The sequence below is a fragment of the Salmo trutta genome, chromosome 3 (genome assembly GCF_901001165.1).
Source record: "Salmo trutta chromosome 3, fSalTru1.1, whole genome shotgun sequence".
NCBI lineage: Eukaryota > Metazoa > Chordata > Actinopteri > Salmoniformes > Salmonidae > Salmo > Salmo trutta.
The window spans coordinates 35,510,239-35,529,174 of record NC_042959.1 but is presented as its reverse complement, the minus strand read 5'-3'; the positions used below and the strand labels follow the sequence as shown (position 1 = coordinate 35,529,174).

Sequence of the window (18,936 nt, the reverse complement as noted above, 5' to 3'; positions counted from 1 at the left end):
CAGGTGGGGGTTGTGCTTACAACCCAACACCGTGCAGGACGTTTGGCATTTGCCAGAGAACACCAAGATTGGCAAATTTGCCACTGGCGCCCTGTGCTCTTCACAGATGAAAGCAGGTTCACACGTCGTGGAGAACGTTCTGCTGCCTGCAACATCCTCCAGCATGACCGGTTTGGCGGTGGGTCAGTCATGGTGTGGGGTGGCATTTCTTTGGGGGGCCGCACAGCCCTCCATGTGCTCGCCAGAGGTAGCCTGACTGCCATTAGGTACAGAGATGAGATCCTCAGACCCCTTGTGAGACCATATGCTGGTGCGGTTGGCCCTGGGTTCCTCCTAATGCAAGACAATGCTAGACCTCATGTGGCTGGAGTGTGTCAGCAGTTCCTGCAAGAGGAAGGCATTGATGCTATGGACTGGCCCGCCCGTTCTCCAGACCTGAATCCAATTGAGCACATCTGGGACATCATGTCTCGCTCCATCCACCAACGCCACGTTGCACCACAGACTATCCAGGAGTTGGCGGATGCTTTAGTCCAGGTCTGGGAGGAGATCCCTCAGGAGACCATCCGCCACCTCATCAGGAGCATGCCCAGGCGTTGTAGGGAGGTCATACAGGCACGTGGAGGCCACACACACTACTGAGCCTCATTTTGACTTGTTTTAAGGACATTACATCAAAGTTGGATCAGCCTGTAGTGTAGTTTTCCACTTTAAATTTGAGTGTGACTCCAAATCCAGACCTCCATGGGTTGATAAATTGGATTTCCATTGGTTATTTTTGTGTGATTTTGTGGTCAGCACATTCAACTATTGTCACGTCCTGACCAGTATAAGGGTTATTTGTTATTGTAGTTTGGTCAGGACGTGGCAGAGGGTATTTTGTTTATGTGTTTTGGGGTGGTGGTGTATGTAGTAGGGTGTTTGATTTATTATTTCCGGGTTTTGGTCTATGTTCTATGTTTTGTATTTCTATGTTCTTTCTGGTTTGTGGTATTGCTATGCAGGTTAATTGGGGGTTGGACTCTCAATTGGAGGCAGGTGCTTTCTCGTTGCCTCTGATTGAGGGTACTATATATGGGTAATTGTTTGGTATAGTGTTGTGGGAGATTGTTTCTTGTTTTGCGTGTGTGAGCCTGACAAGACTGTTTTGTTGATCGTTCATTCTTCATTTTGGTGTTTTCTTGGTTTAAAATAAATTACCAGATGAGCATCCACATTCCTGCTGCGTTTTGGTCCTCCATTCCCGACGACAACCATTACAACTATGTAAAGAAAAAAGTAGTTAATAAGATTATTTCTTTCATTCAGATCTAGGATGTGTTGTTTAAGTGTTCCCTTTATTTTTTTGAGCAGTATATATATACTGCTCAAAAAAATAAAGGGAACACTTAAACAACACATCCTAGATCTGAATGAAAGAAATAATCTTCTTAAATACTTTTTCTTTACATAGTTGAATGTGCTGACAACAAAATCACACAAAAATAATCAATAGAAATCCAATTTATCAACCCATGAAGGTCTGGATTTGGAGTCACACTCAAAATTAAAGTGGAAAACCACACTACAGGCTGATCCAACTTTGATGTAATGTCCTTAAAACAAGTCAAAATGAGGCTTAGTAGTGTGTGTGTGGCCTCCATGTGCCTGTATGACCTCCCTACAATACCTGGGCATGCTCCTGATGAGGTGGTGGATGGTCTCCTGAGGGATCTCCTCCCAGACCTGGACTAAAGCATCCGCCAACTCCTGGACAGTCTGTGGTGCAACGTGGCGTTGGTGGATGGAGCGAGACATGATGTCCCAGATGTGCTCAATTGGATTCAGGTCTGGGGAACGGGTGGGCCAGTCCATAGCATCAATGCCTTCCTCTTGCAGGAACTTGCAGGAACTGCTGACACACTCCAGCCACATGAGGTTGACTTGCATTAGGAGGAACCCAGAGCCAACTGCACCAGCATATGGTCTCACAAGGGGTCTGAGGATCTCATCTCGGTACCTAATGGCAGTCAGGCTACCTCTGGCGAGCACATGGAGGGCTGTGCGGCCCCCCCAAAGAAATGCCACCCCACACCATGACTGACCCACCGCCAAATCGGTCATGCTGGAGGATGTTGCAGGCAGCAGAACGTTCTCCACGGCGTCTCCAGACTCTGTCACGTCTGTCACGTGCTCAGTGTGAACCTGCTTTCATCTGTGAAGAGCACAGGGCACCAGTGGCGAATTTGCCAATCTTGGTGTTCTCTGGCAAATGCCAAACGTCCTGCACGGTGTTGGGCTGTAAGCACAACCCCCACCTGTGGACGTCGGGCCCTCATACCACCCTCATGGAGTCTGTTTCTGACCGTTTGAGCAGACACATGCACATTTGTGGCCTGCTGGAGGTCATTTTGCAGGGCTCTGGCAGTGCTCCTCCTGCTCCTCCTTGCACAAAGGCGGAGGTAGCGGTCCTGCTGCTGGGTTGTTGCCCTCCTACGACCTCCTCCACTTCTCCTGATGTCCTGGCCTGTCTCCTGGTAGCGCCTCCATGCTCTGGACACTACGCTGACGGACACAGCAAACCTTCTTGCCACAGCTCGCATTGATGTGCCATCCTGGATGAGCTGCACTACCTGAGCCACTTGTGTGGGTTGTAGACTCCGTCTCATGCTACCACTAGAGTGAAAGCACCGCCAGCATTCAAAAGTGACCAAAACATCAGCCAGGAAGCATAGGAACTGAGAAGTGGTCTGGGGTCCCCACCTGCAGAACCACTCCTTTATTGGGGGTGTCTTGCTAATTGCCTATAATTGCCAGCTGTTGTCTATTCCATTTGCACAACAGCATGTGAAATGTATTGTCAATCAGTGTTGCTCCTAAGTGGACAGTTTGATTTCACAAAAGTGTGATTGACTTGGAGTTACATTGTGTTGTTTAAGTGTTCCCTTTATTTTTTTGAGCAGTGTATATTAAGCTTAAGTTTACAACACAACAATTCATAATAGAGGTAGTGGAAACATCATCAGCTTTATCATTATTATTGTCCGCATCCCTTACCTATTCCCCAACTACCTTGAGTCAGTATGTGTGATCTCCGACAGCAGCGGGGTCTGGGTCGCTGAGTGTCCACTGTGAGAGTCACAGTACTATGCGTCTATGGTGTGTGTAGTCAACTAGTCAAATTATTTCTTCTTCTTATTATTATTATTATTTAGGTTCTGGTCTTCTGAGATACAAAAGGGTATACAACAAACCAGATAACCATACAATTAAGCATAAAAAATAAACATGTAAATAATGAATGTATGTTTCTGTAATGTGTGCTCGTGTGTCGAACGACTCCCAGTAGATACATAAGAAACATGTGAGCAGTCCCTTACATTCTCCTCTCCCACTAATCAAGACAGAGCGAATGTAAACAGAGACCTTTATGGGACCATACATCATTCCTATGGGATCCCACTGATAAACACATGGAAGGGATATACTATTTGTGTTAGGTCATGCTGGATGGGCTAGCTTACGTCTCATCCTGTGCAGTGTCACTGTACCACACTCCATCTCCTTATGGGCTCTCTGTTACAGTGAGAGGGTCCAGAGGAGCAGTGTACTCCAGCCTCATGAATGGGACGTTGTGGCGAGCTGGAGGCATAAAGTACAGTCTTATAGGAGTCTTCTCTCTAATAGCAGCAGTATCTCAGTCTCTGTGATAAGGGCCTTTCAGATTTGAACTTGGCTTGAAGGTCCTTCAAACATCCGTGTGTATGGGATATGGAATACTCCTTAGTCAGTGAGAGAATTATAAAATGTAGGAGAAGATAATGTTTCTCTCAGTGATGCTCACAAAGTGCCCAAACACAAAACACACTGCTCAGTCACACAACTTACCTTGTTCTGTTCACTAAGTCCCTGTGAGTGGTAGGGTACTGTAGTTACCCTAAGTGGTGTCTGAACGAAGGGCCTGTGCAGGGTGGCTGATGTTTAGGATTAAGATGCGTGAAGGAGGAACAGGAGGAACAGGAGGAACAGTCACTGTGCTGATTACAGATGGAGGGAGGGGAAAACCTGCCTTGCTCTGATTACCGGACAGATGGTGGGACACTGTACACAACCTGGAGGAGAGAAGGGGGGGGGGGGGGGGGTAGGAGAGAAAGGTGTGAGGGGGAACAAAAAAAGAGAGCCAATGAGAGGTAGATGGAGAGTGAGCGAGAGATGAGAGATTGGCATGGAGGGATACGGAGAAAGAGGTAAGGAAACAGAGCTGGTTGGAGAGAGAGAGAGAGAGAGAGACAAAGAATACATGTGAGAGATAATGTACAACGCAGTGGAGAGAGAGGCCAAAGCCTTCATGTCGGTGAACACAAAGGCTGCTAAAACAGAATGGGAGGAGGGCGTACAAGTAAGAAAGAGCGAGAGAGCAGAGAGAGAACAAAAGTAAGAGAGAAACAACTTGCTTGTTAACCATGTGGTAATCATATTCACAAGTTGGGTTTTTGCAGACATAGCAGAATAAGCAGAGTTCTGCGTCCTCATATCCTCAACAGAACAGAGAGTGAGAAAACAGAAATGTCTCACTGGGGAACAGCAGCACATTGAACACATGAGTGCCCCCTAGCTACTGGTGGATAGAACAACTATACAGTCAAAGATCAAATGAATGATGAAATGACATAGGAAAACTGAGATTAATTCAGATTAATTCAGTTCACTTTTTATCCATTAGTTCTGAAAGTAGCGCTCAAGAGCCAAAAAGGGTAGCCGAAAAATGCGTACTACATCATGTATATGCAGATATGTGCAGTACGTCATTGCTCTCTCGCTCTCTCTGCTGTGTAACTGAGCCATTGCGCCTACCCTGCAACCTCATTGGATAATGCTGGGCAGGGCCAGCCTTCTTATTCCACTCTGCAACTCGTCAATGTGCTAGTCACTCATCAATATGCTAGAAGTCACACAAATGGCAAGGGGCTGAAGCTCGTTAGTTGGAACTCGAAATGTTAGCGGGCTGGCCCATGTGGGCCAAGCTTGCAGTACTCAAAATGGAACCACACAACTTCTCTTTCAAATGGGATTTTGTGGTTAATTGAAGTAAAACAGTCATTCTGCTTATAGATTATGCATGTATGAACTACACATTGACACATCCAGCCCAAAGCATGAGGTTTCAAAAAAAGACTTACTTAGTCGCCAAAGTTCCGGAACGTCTCTTTAATCCAGCAATACTATGATTCTTGATCAAAGAGCAAATGTCCCCATCCAGGAATTGAATGGGTTGTCATTGTACCATACCACACCCACCTCGATAAGCTACAGCTGTCATGCCCTGATCTGTTTCACCTGTCCTTGTGCTTGTCTCCACCCCTCCAGGTGTCGCCCATCTTCCCCACTTATCCTCTGGGTATTTATACCTGTGTTTTCTGTCGCAAACCAGAACTGGGTTACCTTCAGATGAGTCACGTGACACTTGTGGGAAAAATGGAGCACGCCATCATGTTCATGAGAATTTCATCTTTCGATAGAATGGTCATGTCAGTTTGTAGGACAAACCGTTCGGACGCTACAGACGTTTTCGTGAGAAGATCAATTTTCGGGATTTGTCTTACGGTCTGACAAACACAGCTGCAGCTTAGCCACATTCCACCGCAGATGCGGAAAGTCAATATGGGCGGATATAGTGGATTGAGACACAGCCCATGCAAAAAAACAGATATCTCTAGCTTAAACTGACAGATTTCGATGGGGATTTTTAAAAATCTTCCGTGGATTGACACGCAGGTCCAACATATACACTTAAGGATTAGTCTACCTAAGGCACAGTGTATTCGTACGGGAGGTTTGCACTCTGCGTACTGTCCTGAACTACAGCGGAGCAACCACAGCGATTATGGAAGCTGAATACAATGACAGGCCCCACCAATATGAATTATGCAGTACTCAGGTGGCTTACAATGCCTTACAATAACAGCCTGAGCCTGGGAGAAATATGCAGTATTTTTTACATGGGTGGCTCAGCACTTAAATCCTCAGTCCAGATTGCTTTTCACAGCTTTGTGAAGCCCTCCCAAATTGAATGTGGATATCTTCCAGATGTTCATTATGAAAAGGCATTAGAGAGCCAGCTGATTTCTGGTGCCTGTCTCTTTGTTTAACATAAACCCTTCAAAATCGTCTCATGCTTGTTCTGAAAGATTCATAGCTGACGTTTTCGGGTTGTGACGCACACCTCAGTGTGTCACTCTGGAAGAGGGAGCCGGACAGACAGACATGAAGACTGGTTCTAGAGTGATGTGTGTTTAAAATCTGCCTTGGATGTTCACAAGCTCGTTAACTCCACTGTTTGCTCAATTACTGTACCATATAGTTAAAAATATCTGATTAAATAGTCAATGTTCCATCCAATTGGTGACAGATTTTCATGCGAATATTCAAAAAAATCTGTATTAAGAAAATACGTTTAATGTGTTTCTATCGCATTTTGAACTCTACCAATTTTTTTATTTTTATTTTTTTACAAAAACTGTTGCGTTAAATAGCAAATGTGCTTACTCTGGTATTGGCATGTGCACTCTAGCCAACAGCTTGCAGATACATTGTGGGTAGACTGTGTGGGTACAGTCTACACGATGAGATTATTATGGATAATGTGAGAATGTTTTTTTTGTCAAACGGCAGTGAAGCGTCGATCATCACGTCATCAGAATAAGACCCTCGATATTTATTGGAAAGGAGCGTCAAGATCACAGTGAACTTTTCACCACCCTGCAAAGTAAATCATAACTTACAGTATTTCCTCTGTTGCCTAATAAATTGCATGGTTTCCCAAGTCATAGTGGGAGGACCACACACCATATCCAAGTTTACCTTTTATGTGTTTGGGCGTACCTGCTCATTCATATGATTTTGTATTGGCCTCAAACATACAACAGTCCTCTCAGGCCTAAAATAAAGCATGTCCAGACGTGCATGGATCCTCCAGTCCAGCTCTATATATGGTTCCAATTTTCACAACCTAAGCCTTTTGGAATAAATTATTACTACCTTTTGCAGCTCTGTTTCTGTTCTCTCTCATCTCTACATTTTTCCAACCTTAACACAACAAACAATTCCAAACTGCTCCTTGACCCTCATCTGGTATTTCCTAAAACCTCGTTCCACTCCAAGCGCTCCTGATGGACTGAGCTAAATTAGGCATAATGTTGTTCTTACTGTAACCTTACTAATATAACATTCATGTCGTGATATTCTTAGGACTCTCAACATTCTGGTTGTTCGTGCAGTAGCCTCTCCTGATATTCTTGCTTTTATAGTTTAAAGGACCCTGATTGTGGAACTGGTGAAATTGTCCTGAAAATATCTTCTCGTTATGTAGTGAAATCCTTCTCTTTATATAATACAATAGTAATATATAATATATACCATTTAGCAGACGCTTTTATCCAAAGCGACTTATGTATGTGCATACATATAATTTATACATATAATTTAAGGGAAAATGATGTCCACGGTATGCTGTTTCCCATCCCAAAGTGGTGAAACGAAACCCCACTGCAATCCCAAGACTTTGATAGTGAGACCTGTTGGAGAGAGAACCCACATGCCTTAGCCCACGTCATGAAAACTCAAACCCCAAACCATTTACAGATCCTTGCTTACTCACATTTCCCCATCATCAGTGTGTTTGGGAGTAAATACATAACTGAATGATATACAGGTAACTGCCAAAATAAAGGAAACACCAACATTAAGGGTCTTACAGGTTTTTTCAATCATGTTGGTGCAATTTTCACAAGTATGTGGTACATTTTCACAACTCTAAGCACAAAATCTAAACAGATCATCAAAACTCTAAGCACATTTTCAATTGGCTGAGTACAACAAACACCTGGTCGTCAAACAACTCATTCCAAAATCATGGGCATTATTATGGAGTTGGTCCCCCCTTTGCTGCTATATCAGCCTCCATTCTTCTGAGAAGGCTTAACACTAGATGTTGGAGCATTGCTGCGGGGACTTCCATTCAGCCACAAGAGCATTAGTTTCCACTGCTCCAGAGTCCAATGGCGGCGAGCTTTACACCACTCCAGCCAACGCTTGGCATTGTGCATGGTGATCTTAAATCAAATCAAATCAAATGTATTTATATAGCCCTTCTTACATCAGCTGATATATCAAAGTGCTGTACAGAAACCCAGCCTAAAACCCCAAACAGCAAGCAATGCAGGTGTAGAAGTATGGTGGCTAGGAAAAACTCCCTAGAAAGGCCAAAACCTAGGAAGAAACCTAGAGAGGAACCAGGCTATGAGGGGTGGCCAGTCCTCTTCTGTCTGTGCCGGGTGGAGATTATAACAGAACATGGCCAAGATGTTCAAACGTTCATAAATGACCAGCATGGTCAAATAATAGTAATCACAGTGAACAGGTCAGGGTTCCATAGCAGCAGGCAGAACTGTTGAAACTGGAGCAGCAGCACGGCCAGGTGGACTGGGGACAACAAGGAGTCATCATGCCAGGTAGTCCTGAGGCATGGTGCTAGGGCTCAGGTCCTCCGAGAGAGAGAAAGAAAGAAAGAGAGAAAGAGAGAATTAGAGAGAGCATACTTACATTCACATAGGACACCAGATAAGACAGGAGAAATACTCCAGATATAACAGACTGACCCTAGCCCCCCAACACAAACTACTGCAGCATAAATACTGGAGGCTGAGACAGGAGGGGTCAGGAGACACTGTGTCCCCATCCGATGATACCCCCGGACAGGGCCAAACAGGCAGGATATAACCTCACCCACTTTGCCAAAGCACAGCCCCCACACCACTAGAGGGATACCTTCAACCACCAACTTACCATCCTGAGACAAGGCCGAGTATAGCCCACAAAGATCTCCACAATGGCACAACCCAAGGGGGGGGGGGGGGGGGGCCTAGACAGGAAGACCACGTCAGTGACTCAACCCACTCAAGTGACACACCCCTCCTTGGGATGGCATGGAAGAGCACCAGTAAATCAGTGACTCAGCCCCTGTAATAGGATTAGAGGCAGAGAATCCCAGTGGAGAGAGGGGAACTGGCCAGGCAGAGACAGCAAGGGCGGTTCGTTGCTCCAGTGCCTCTCCGTTCACCTTTACACTCCTGGGCCAGACTACACTCAATCATAGGACCTACTGAAGAGATGAGTCTTCAATAAAGGCTTAAAGGTTGAGACCAATTCTGCGTCTCTCACCTCTTAGGCTTGTGTGAGGCTGCTCAGCCATGGAAAACCATTTAATGAAGCTCCCGATGAACAGTTCTTGTGCTGACGTTGCTTCCAGAGGCAGTTTGGAACTCTGTAGTCAATGTTGCAACCGAGGACTGACGATATTTACGTGCTACGCACTTCAGCACTCGGTGGGCCCGTTCTGTGAGTTTGTGCGGCCTACAACTTCACGGCTGAGCCATTGTTGCTCCTAGATGTTTCCACTACACAGTAACAGCACTTAGACTTGACCAAGGTAGCCATAGCATGCCAGACATTTGACAAACTGGCTTGTTGGAAAGATGGCATCCTATGAAGGTGTCACTGAGCTCTTCAGTAAACCCATTCTACTGACAATGTTTATTTATGGAGATTGCATTGCTGCGTGCTCGATTTTATACACCTGTAAGCAACGGGTGTGGCTGAAATATCCGAATCCACTAATTTGAAGGTGTGTCCACATACTTTTATATACATTGTGTATATACACTGAACAAAAATATAAATGCAACATGTAAAGTGTTGGTCCCATGTTCCAAGTGTTTAAATAAAACATCCCATAAATGTTCCATACACAGAAAAAACTTTGCGGTTTGCTTATGACAACAGCAGCCGTAAAACAACAATAGTGAAGCTATATACAGGGGGTAACGGTACAGAGTCAATGTGCAGGGGCACCGGTTAGTCAAGGTAATTGAGGTAATATGTACATGTAGGTAGAGTTAAAGTGACTATGCATAGATAATAACAGAGAGTAGCAGCAGCATAAAAGAGGGGTCTGGGTAGCCCTTTGATTAGCTGTTCATGAGTCTTATGGCTTGGGGGTATAAACTGTTAAGAAGCCTTTTGGACCTAGACTTGGCGCTCCGGTACCGCTTGCCGTGCGGTAGCAGAGAGAGCAGTCTATGACTAGGGTGGCTGGAGGCTTTGACAACTTTTAGGGCCTTCTTCTGACACCGCCTGGTATAGAGGTCCTGGATGGCAGGAAGCTTGGCCCCAGTGATGTACTGGGCCGTGCGCACTACCCTTTGTAGTGCCTTGCGGTCGGAGGCCGAGCAGTTGCCATACCAGGCAGAGATGCAACCAGTCAGGATACTCTCGATGGTGCAGCTGTAGAACCTTTTGAGGATCTGAGGACCCATGCCAAATCTTTTCAGTCTCCTGAGGGGGAATAGGCTTTGTCATGCCCTCTTCCTGACTGTCTTATTATGTTTGGACCATGATAGTTTGATGGTGATGTGGACTCCAAGGAACTTGAAGCTCACAACCTGCATTGAGAATGGGGGCGTGATCAGTCCTACTTTTCCTGTAGTCCACAATCATTTCCTTTGTCTTGATTACGTTGAGGGAGAGGTTGTTGTCCTGGCACCACATGGCCAGGACTCTGACCTCCTCCCTATAGGCTGTCTCGTTGTTTACGGTGTTCAGGCCAACCACTGTTGTGTCATCACCAAACTTAATGATGGTGTTGGAGTCGTGCCTGGCCATGCAGTCATGAGTAAACAGGGAGTACAGGAGGGCATTGAGCACGCAGGTGCCCCCGTGTTGAGGATCAGCGTGGTGGATGTGTTGTTACCTACGCTTACCACCTGGGGGCGGACCATCTGGAAGTCCAGGATCCAGTTTCAGAGGGAGGTGTTTAGTCCCAGGGTCCTTAGCTTAGTGATGAGCTTTGAGGGCACTATGGTGTTGAACGCTGAGTTGTAGTCAATGAATAGCATTCTCACATAGGTGTTCCTTTTGTCCAGATAGGAAAGTGTAGTGTTGAGAGCAATAGAGGTTGCATCATCTGTGGATCTGTTGGGGCGGTATGCAAATTGGAGTGGGCCTAGGGTTTCTGGGATAATGGTGTTGATGTGAGCCATGACCAGCCATGACCAGCCTTTCAAACACTTGCTACGGGTCGGTAGTCATTTGGGCAGGTTACCTTAGTGTTCTTGGGCACAGGCACTATGGTGGTCTGCTTGAAACATGTTGGTTTTACAGACTCAGTCAGGGACAGGTTGTAAATGTCAATGAAGACACTTGCCAGTTGGTCAGCGCATGCTCGGAGTACACGTCTTGACAGCCTTGTGAATGTTGACTTGTTTAAAGGTCTTACTCACAAGGTCTTACAGAGAGCGTGATCATACAGTCGTCCGGAACAGCTGATGCTCTCATGCATGTTTCAGTGTTACTTGCCTCGAAGCGAGCATAGAAGAAGTTTAGCTCGGCTGGTAGGCTCGTGTCACTGGGTAGCTCGCGGCTGTGATTCCTTTTGTAGTCTGTAATAGTTTGCAAGCCCTGCCACATCCGACGAGCCTCAGAGCCGATGTAGTACGATTAAATCTTAGTCCTGTATTGACACTTTGCCTGTTTGATGGTTCGTCGTAGGGCATAGCAGGATTTCTTATAAGCTTCCGGTTTAGAGTCCCGCTTCTTGAAAGCGGAAGCTCTAGCCTTTAGCTCAGTGCAGATGTTGCCTGTAATCCATAGCTTCTGGTTGGGGTATGTACGTACGCTCACTGTGGGGACGACGTCATCAATGCACTTATTGATGAAACCAGTAACTGATGTGGTGTACTCCTCAATGCCATCGGAATAACCCCCGGAACATATTCCAGTCTGTGCTAGCAAAACAGTCCTGTAGCTTAGCATCTTCTTCATCTGACCGTTCTTATTGAGCGAGTCACTGGTGCTTCCTGCTTTAGTTTTTGCCTTTAGGCAGGAATCAGGAGGATCTAATTATGGTCAGATTTGCCAAATGGAGGGTGAGGGAGAGCTTTGTACGTGTCTCTGTGTTTGGAGTAAAGATGATGTTGAGATTTTTTCCCTCTGGTTACACATTTAACATGCTTGTAGAAATTAGGTCAAACGGATTTAAGTTTCCCTGCATTTACCTGTTAGGGCTAGGGGGCAGTATTTACACGGCCGGATAAAAAAACGTACCCGATTTAATCTGGTTACTACTCCTGCCCAGTAACTAGAATATGCATATAATTATTGGCTTTGGATAGAAAACACCCTAAAGTTTCTAAAACTGTTTGAATGGTGTCTGTGAGTATAACAGAACTCATATGGCAGGCAAAAACCTGAGAAGATTTCATGCAGGAAGTGGCCTGTCTGACAAGGTGTTGTTCTTCTTGCCTCTGTTTATTGAAGACTGAGGATCTTTGTTGTAATGTGACACTTCCTACGGCTCCCATAGGCTCTCAGAGCCCGGGAAAAAGCTGAACGATATCGAGGCAGCCTCTGGCTGAAACACATTATCGCCTTTGACAAGTGGCCGATCAGAGGACAATGGGCTTAGGCGCGTGCCCGTGTCGACCTTGTGCTTTATTTTCTTTCGTCTGTTTACCTAATTGCAGATTCCCGGTCGGAATATTATCGCTTTTTTACGAGAAAAATGGCATAAAAATTGATTTTAAACAGCGATTGACATGCTTTGAAGTACGGTAATGGAATATTTAGAATTTTTTTGTCACGAAATGTGCCGTGCGCGTGACCCTTACTTACCATTTGGATAGTGTCTTGAACGCACGAACAAAACGCAGCTGTTGGAACATAACTATGGATTATTTGGGACCAAACCAACATTTGTTATTGAAGTAGAAGTCCTGGGAGTGCATTCTGACGAAGAACACCAAAGGTAATCAAACTTTTCTAATAGTATATAGGACTGATGGTAAAGGCAGATTACCTACTCATTGTCGGATCCTTACAAGGCACCCCGATCTTCATCCCCACTATCTCTGTCTCTTTCTCCTGCGAATGACGGGGATGAGGGCCTTGTCGGGTGTCTGAATAAATCCTTCCCGTCCGACTCGCTAAAGAAAAAGTATTCCTCCAGTACGGGGTGAGTAATCGCTCTCCTGATATCTAAAAGCTCTTTTCGGTCATAAAACACGGTAGCAGAAAGATTATGTACAAAATAAATTACAAATAACACAAACAATCACACACACAATAGCACAATTGATTAGGAGATTGTAAAATGGAAGCCATCTCCTCTGGTTCCATTATCCTGTGTTTGTATTGTATAAGGATATTGAAACTGTAAAACAGATATTTCTCAACATACTCACAACCTGCAATTGGAAGCAAACTATTTAACAAAAATATTGCATGTTAAGTTATATTTAAATATTGTTTGGAAAGTTATATTTACCATCTACTATTCTTTCTATTCAACACTTCAAAAAGAACAGTTTTGAAATGTGTATCTTGTTTTTTTGCTATTGGATTAAATGGTTGTTAAAATGACTAAATGCTGACCTTATCATTCATTAGCGGATGTATTGGGGGCATCTGGAAGTAATATTTCAGCACACAACGTTCCCCAGTTTCTGCAGGGGAGAGAGAGCGATGTGGAAAATGCTATGTTCTGATTGCAGTGACCGTACATGGGCGAGAACTTGCAGAGAGACTGTCCTCGGGGGCTGCTGTGTGTGTGTGTGTGTGTGTGTGTGGGGGGGGGGGGGGGGGGGGGGTGTCTTGTATTACTATCCTTGTGGGTAATGGAAATCCCCCAAAGTTCCCACAAGGACAGTAAAACAAGGAAAATTCTCCGTTGTGTGGGTATTTCCCAGATTCCCAAGAGGACAAAGGCTTAGGGATTAGGTTTAGGGTTAGGCTTGCAATTAGGCTTAGATGTTAGGGTTAGGGGTTAGAGGTTAGGGGTGAGGTTTAAGTTTAGTGTTAGGGTAGGGTTATGGGTTATGTTTAGGGTTAAGGTGGTTAAGGTTAGGGTTAGGGAAAATAGGATATTTAATGGAAATACATGTTAGGTCCCCACAAGAATAGTAAAACATATGCTGTGTGTGTGTGTGTGTGTGTGTGTGTGTGTGTGTGTGTGTGTGTGTGTGTGTGTATGTGTGTGTGTGTGACTCATGAGTTTAGGGTCATGAAATATTGTGTGGATGAAGGGCGGGTGGGTGGCAGACGGGTTGAATAAAACAAAACAATACATGAATAAATCCATAAATGTATCATTCTTGTGCAAATATCTATAGGCTACACTGAGGTTTTTCTTTCGTTATTTTTAGGCTATCTGGCATTAGTGGGTAAGGGTTAAATGCCAAATGCTTTTGAGGTCTGAATACTTTCAGAATGCACTGTATGCATCCAAATTGATCTAAAATCTTATTAAAAACATGTTGGGTCATATTCACAGCTTATATTTCCTTACAACCGGTCAAACTGATGTCATTTGGCAATTTTGCACAGAAAATCTTTTAGCGCTATTGCATTTTCTACTCGGTTTAAAAGCATCTTTGTTCCTCAAAAGAAGCAGAGATGACACAGAAAACTTTACCGATGTCAACTCGATTGAAGCATTCATTCTATAATTTCTGGTGAGCAAGTGTTCATTTAGTCATCTAGGGCAACATAATGTAATGACAGAAGATAAGCTGCATGTATCTAATTATGGACAAGTTCACCAACAAATAGCCTACCAATGGTTGTAGATGGGTTATTAGCAATTGCGGGCGGGTACAGAGGAACAAACAGCTGGCGCACGCACCACTAGTGTATGTGTGTGTGTCAGTTTGTGAGTGAGTGTGTGTCATGGTCGGGGATCAATTCAGAATTGGGTAGTGAATTGCTCTTTAATTCCAATTCAATTCTTGAAATGAAATTGGCCACACTCCACTGGAAGCAGAATTTGAATAGATTTTGAATTAAAGGAAGTAGAATTTAATTAAATGAAATTCAATGAAATTCAAATGGCTTTTTTGTTCTACCTATCACTACAAATGTTTATTTTGACATCATGTATTGTTACTAATGCCATGTAGCATTATGGTTGAAACATTTCATTTTTAAACTCTTTCCCATAAAACTACTTTAAATAAAACAGTGGTCTGGAAATATTCTAAGAACTTGTGGGTTGTCTATAAGGAATCATATTTCCCTTAAAGTCTCAGTGCAGTCAAAAACTGTATTTTTCTGTGTTTTATGTTTATTTCTCCGCTATGTGGTTGGAATAATAGTCTGAAATTGGGAAAATTATGATAATGCCCTTTTAGTGTAAGAGTTGTTTGAAAAGACCACCTGAAATTCCAGCCTGATTTGGTGGGATAGAATTTTGGCCTGCCTTGTGGACATCCAAACCTCTCTGCCAATAACAGCTATTAGGTTTTCCCCTCCCCATGCAGACCACTCCCAGACAGTCTTAGCAAAATTCTTGCTTGAGAAATTGTTAATTGGTAAGAAGCTATTTTTGTTTCTTTTTCAACATTTTAATTGAAAACAGTAAGGTACTTAATCAAAATCAAATCAAATCAAACTTTATTATCAAACTTTACATGTGTCGAATACAACAAGTAAAGGGTCCTGTGGTGATTTTTATGAATTGTTCAGCAATCTTATAGCTTGGGGGTAGAAGCTGTTTAGGAGCCTTTTGGTCCTAGACTTGGAGCTCCGGTACCGCTTGCCGTGCGGTAGCAGAGAGAACAGTCTATGACTAGGGTTTCCTTGTAAGCAGGAATTATCTGAAGGCAGCCTGCCCTTTGGACACTTTTTCTCCGCCTTCTTTCATGCAATCACGGGGATCTGGGCCTGTTCCCGAGAAAGCAGTATATTGTTCGCGTCAGGCTAGTCAGACTCGTTAAAAGAAAAAAAGGATTCTGCCAGTCCGTGGTGAGTAATCACAGTCCTGATGTCTAGAAGTACTTGGAAATGTATCATTTGACCAATTTGGCCAGTTGGGTACATTTGGGCAAACTCATGAGGGACACTTGATACAAAACATTATGTAGAGCTCTCATTTGTGAATGTATCAGTCTGAAACTTTGCACACACACTGCTGTCCTCTTTTGGACAACATCTAAATGACACCCATCATCCTAGGTAAATGTATGGACTAACATTTGCGTTTCAAAGATGATGACATTTTATTTTATGAAAATGCATGTTTTTTTTGTTTGTTTTATCTTTTACCAGATCTAATGTGTAATATTCTCCTGCATTCATTTCACATTTCCAGAAACGTCAAAGTGTTTCCTTTCAAATGGTATCAAGAATATGCATATCCTTGCTTTAGGTCCTGAGCTTTAGGAAGTTAGATTTGGGTATATCATTTTAGGCGGAAATTTAGATGAAGGGTCCGATCCTTATTAATTTGCTTTGAATTCAATTATACTTCCTACAATTCAAATTCTATTCAAATTCTGCTTCCTGTGGGGTGTGGCCAACTCAAATTCACCCCAAATTGACCCCAACCCTACTGTGTGTTTTTGTGTGTTTGTGTGTGAGTGTGTGTGTATGCATGTGTGAGCGTTTTTATCTGTGTGTGTGTGTTTTTTTTTTTTATCTGTGCATGTAAGGGTCTAATCTAGTCACGTTCCTTTATTCCCTATTCCCAGAGGCCGGGCCAGACTTCCAAATCTCTGCCAGATGTTAGTTGTTGCTAGGCAGCAGAGTCATCCAAAGTGATTGGATCAAGCTGAAGGGGAAGGCGGGTGACTCAACAAGCCACCTCTTCAACTGCTTCCTGCAGGGGAAAGCCTGGACAGGATGTGCCTGAGATCTACCACCTGCTTTTTTTCCAACCCTGCACTTACTCAAAATGATGAAACAAATCAATGAATCATCAATCCCTTGATTAGATGAAACAGGTGTGTTAGTACTGGGTTGGAACAACAAAGGGACAAGATTGGAGAAGACTGTCTTGGAAGGATGCAGGGACACAGGATCTACAAAAAACACAGTGGAGGCAAAGCTGGTTGTAATGATGTCAATTCAAACAGTTTTGTCCTTCGTGTCAACAATTGTTTTGACTAGGGCAGGGACAGTGCATCAGGGAATAGTGTAAAAGGAAAATATTTTACATTTTTTATCAGGAGTCAAAGTTAATCCTTTTTATTTTTCTCTTAATGGGAAATCCTTTATTTTAGACCCCGTTGTCAGCAGTTTGACACTTGTAAGAGAATGGTAAAATAATGTGCGATCCGCTCGCTGCACCAAATGACTTTGGAATGCATTCTGAGTTTCACTGATGTTTAAATCTTTCACGCCCTTCTTCTCCCTATCATGTGAATTGAATCTTATTGAAGAGATCAGGTACATTTAATGTATCCATGATGCATAGGGACCAAAGGGAAAGGAACACAGCCACTACCGAAACACAGCCACTACCTTGTTCTCTGAACACGGTGTATGAACTGAGCAAACTGAAGTGAAGAGGAAACTCAGCAACTCTTGGCAGTGGAATTGAACTCAAATGCTTCTTTATTTTTAAAACTAACGCGTTTCATCAGGGTTTTTTTTTATTCAGAGACCATGCACAACACGCAGCACAAGCACCATGCACAACATGAAGCACCAACACATTGCATCAGATTTACTTTGATCATTTCCTTCTGTGGTTCCAAGCATATAAAATATACCACGCATTCTGTTAGACCAGAACAATAAACACAAACACCGTGGATCTTCAGAACTAGGTTTGGGTTCTGGGCTTACAGTCACATTTCATTGTCTGAGCTAAGCCAATCAACATTCATTCTGTGAGATGGAGAAGCCATGGCAACTGCAATCTCGCTCTACAGCACGTCACTGCTGCCATATTGCTTATAGGCTACCCATTCATCTTCCAGAATGAGTTTCGTCACATAACAAACAACGTCTCACACTGCAGGCTCATTTGGATGAGTGAAATGGAAACGTTTGTTCTACAGATGTAGGATCTTAATTTGATCGCTTCTATTACTGACAATTTTCCTGCATAGTTTAAAAAGGCTTCTAAAGGTTGTAATTTACACTTTATAATACCAGACTTGATTTGCCCTAACAGAAATGTATCAACCAATAAAAAAAATGCATTAATTATAATCCACATAATAATTCACATTTCCTGTTGCTGCAGGATTATTTTCCTGCTGTAGCAAACTGGCTCAAATTAAGATCCTACATCTGTACTGTACAATACAGGCCACATCTCTGTGTGTATGGATCATTACTCTCTCCCTCCCTGGTCATTTGATAGGCAAGACACAAATTAAAATGTCCCGCTGTGTGTTTGTGGGATGCATTGGGACATAGGCCACAGTCCAGTCCAACAACTCCCCATTCCCTATTGACAGTGTGTTGATAAAGATGACAACAAAAAACCTGCTATTACATTTAGCTCCTCCCAACTAACGGGTTTGTTTTGTTGAAAGAAGAGACAAAGTATACACTGTTGTAAGCTGGAATTGTTTCCATAATAAAAAACAGCTCTGCTATGGCATTAACTTTAAGATAAATTGTAAACACAGTGTTCAATTTATATTTGGATTGCCTGTTTGTAAAAGTTGTTACAATTTAGTTGTTTGTTTTGCTATACTTCTCTTTGCCCCTTTAAAGTCATTGCAGGCAATTCTTTAGGTATTCGATGAGTATGATGACATCAACAATGTTGTTGAACTAGATAAACAGCTCTTGTGAGGTTAAATTGGTATATAAATTGCTTTTCAGTGGTAGAGCTGTCCCCAATATGTGACTGAAATTAATTTCCTCTTCTTTCTGTTCCACTCCCTACCCCTTCAATTTAACCCCTAGTTGAAACACAATTTCCATCGGAATACTAAATCAAGTACTGAAAAGTGAAGCAGAGGCTCTGTGTGTGTATTAACGCTCGCTGTCTTTCATACACACCCACATAAATACACATATACGCACGTGCACACAAATACACACACGCACACATCAACACCAGGCAGGTCTATCAATCAATAACTGCCGCCTCGCACATCCAAGAGAATG

The 18,936-nt window shown here is 43.4% G+C and overlaps 1 long non-coding RNA gene across 1 annotated transcript in view; it reads left to right on the top strand.

The window, feature by feature from the left end:
* LOC115174452 (uncharacterized) overlaps positions 1-18,653 on the top strand; it is a 58,538-nt gene extending 39,885 nt beyond the window's left edge. The window contains exon 3 of the long non-coding RNA XR_003871779.1: positions 16,557-18,653. This is a non-coding gene — a long non-coding RNA (uncharacterized LOC115174452). The remainder of the gene's footprint in view (positions 1-16,556) is intronic.
* Positions 18,654-18,936: the final 283 nt, after the last annotated feature.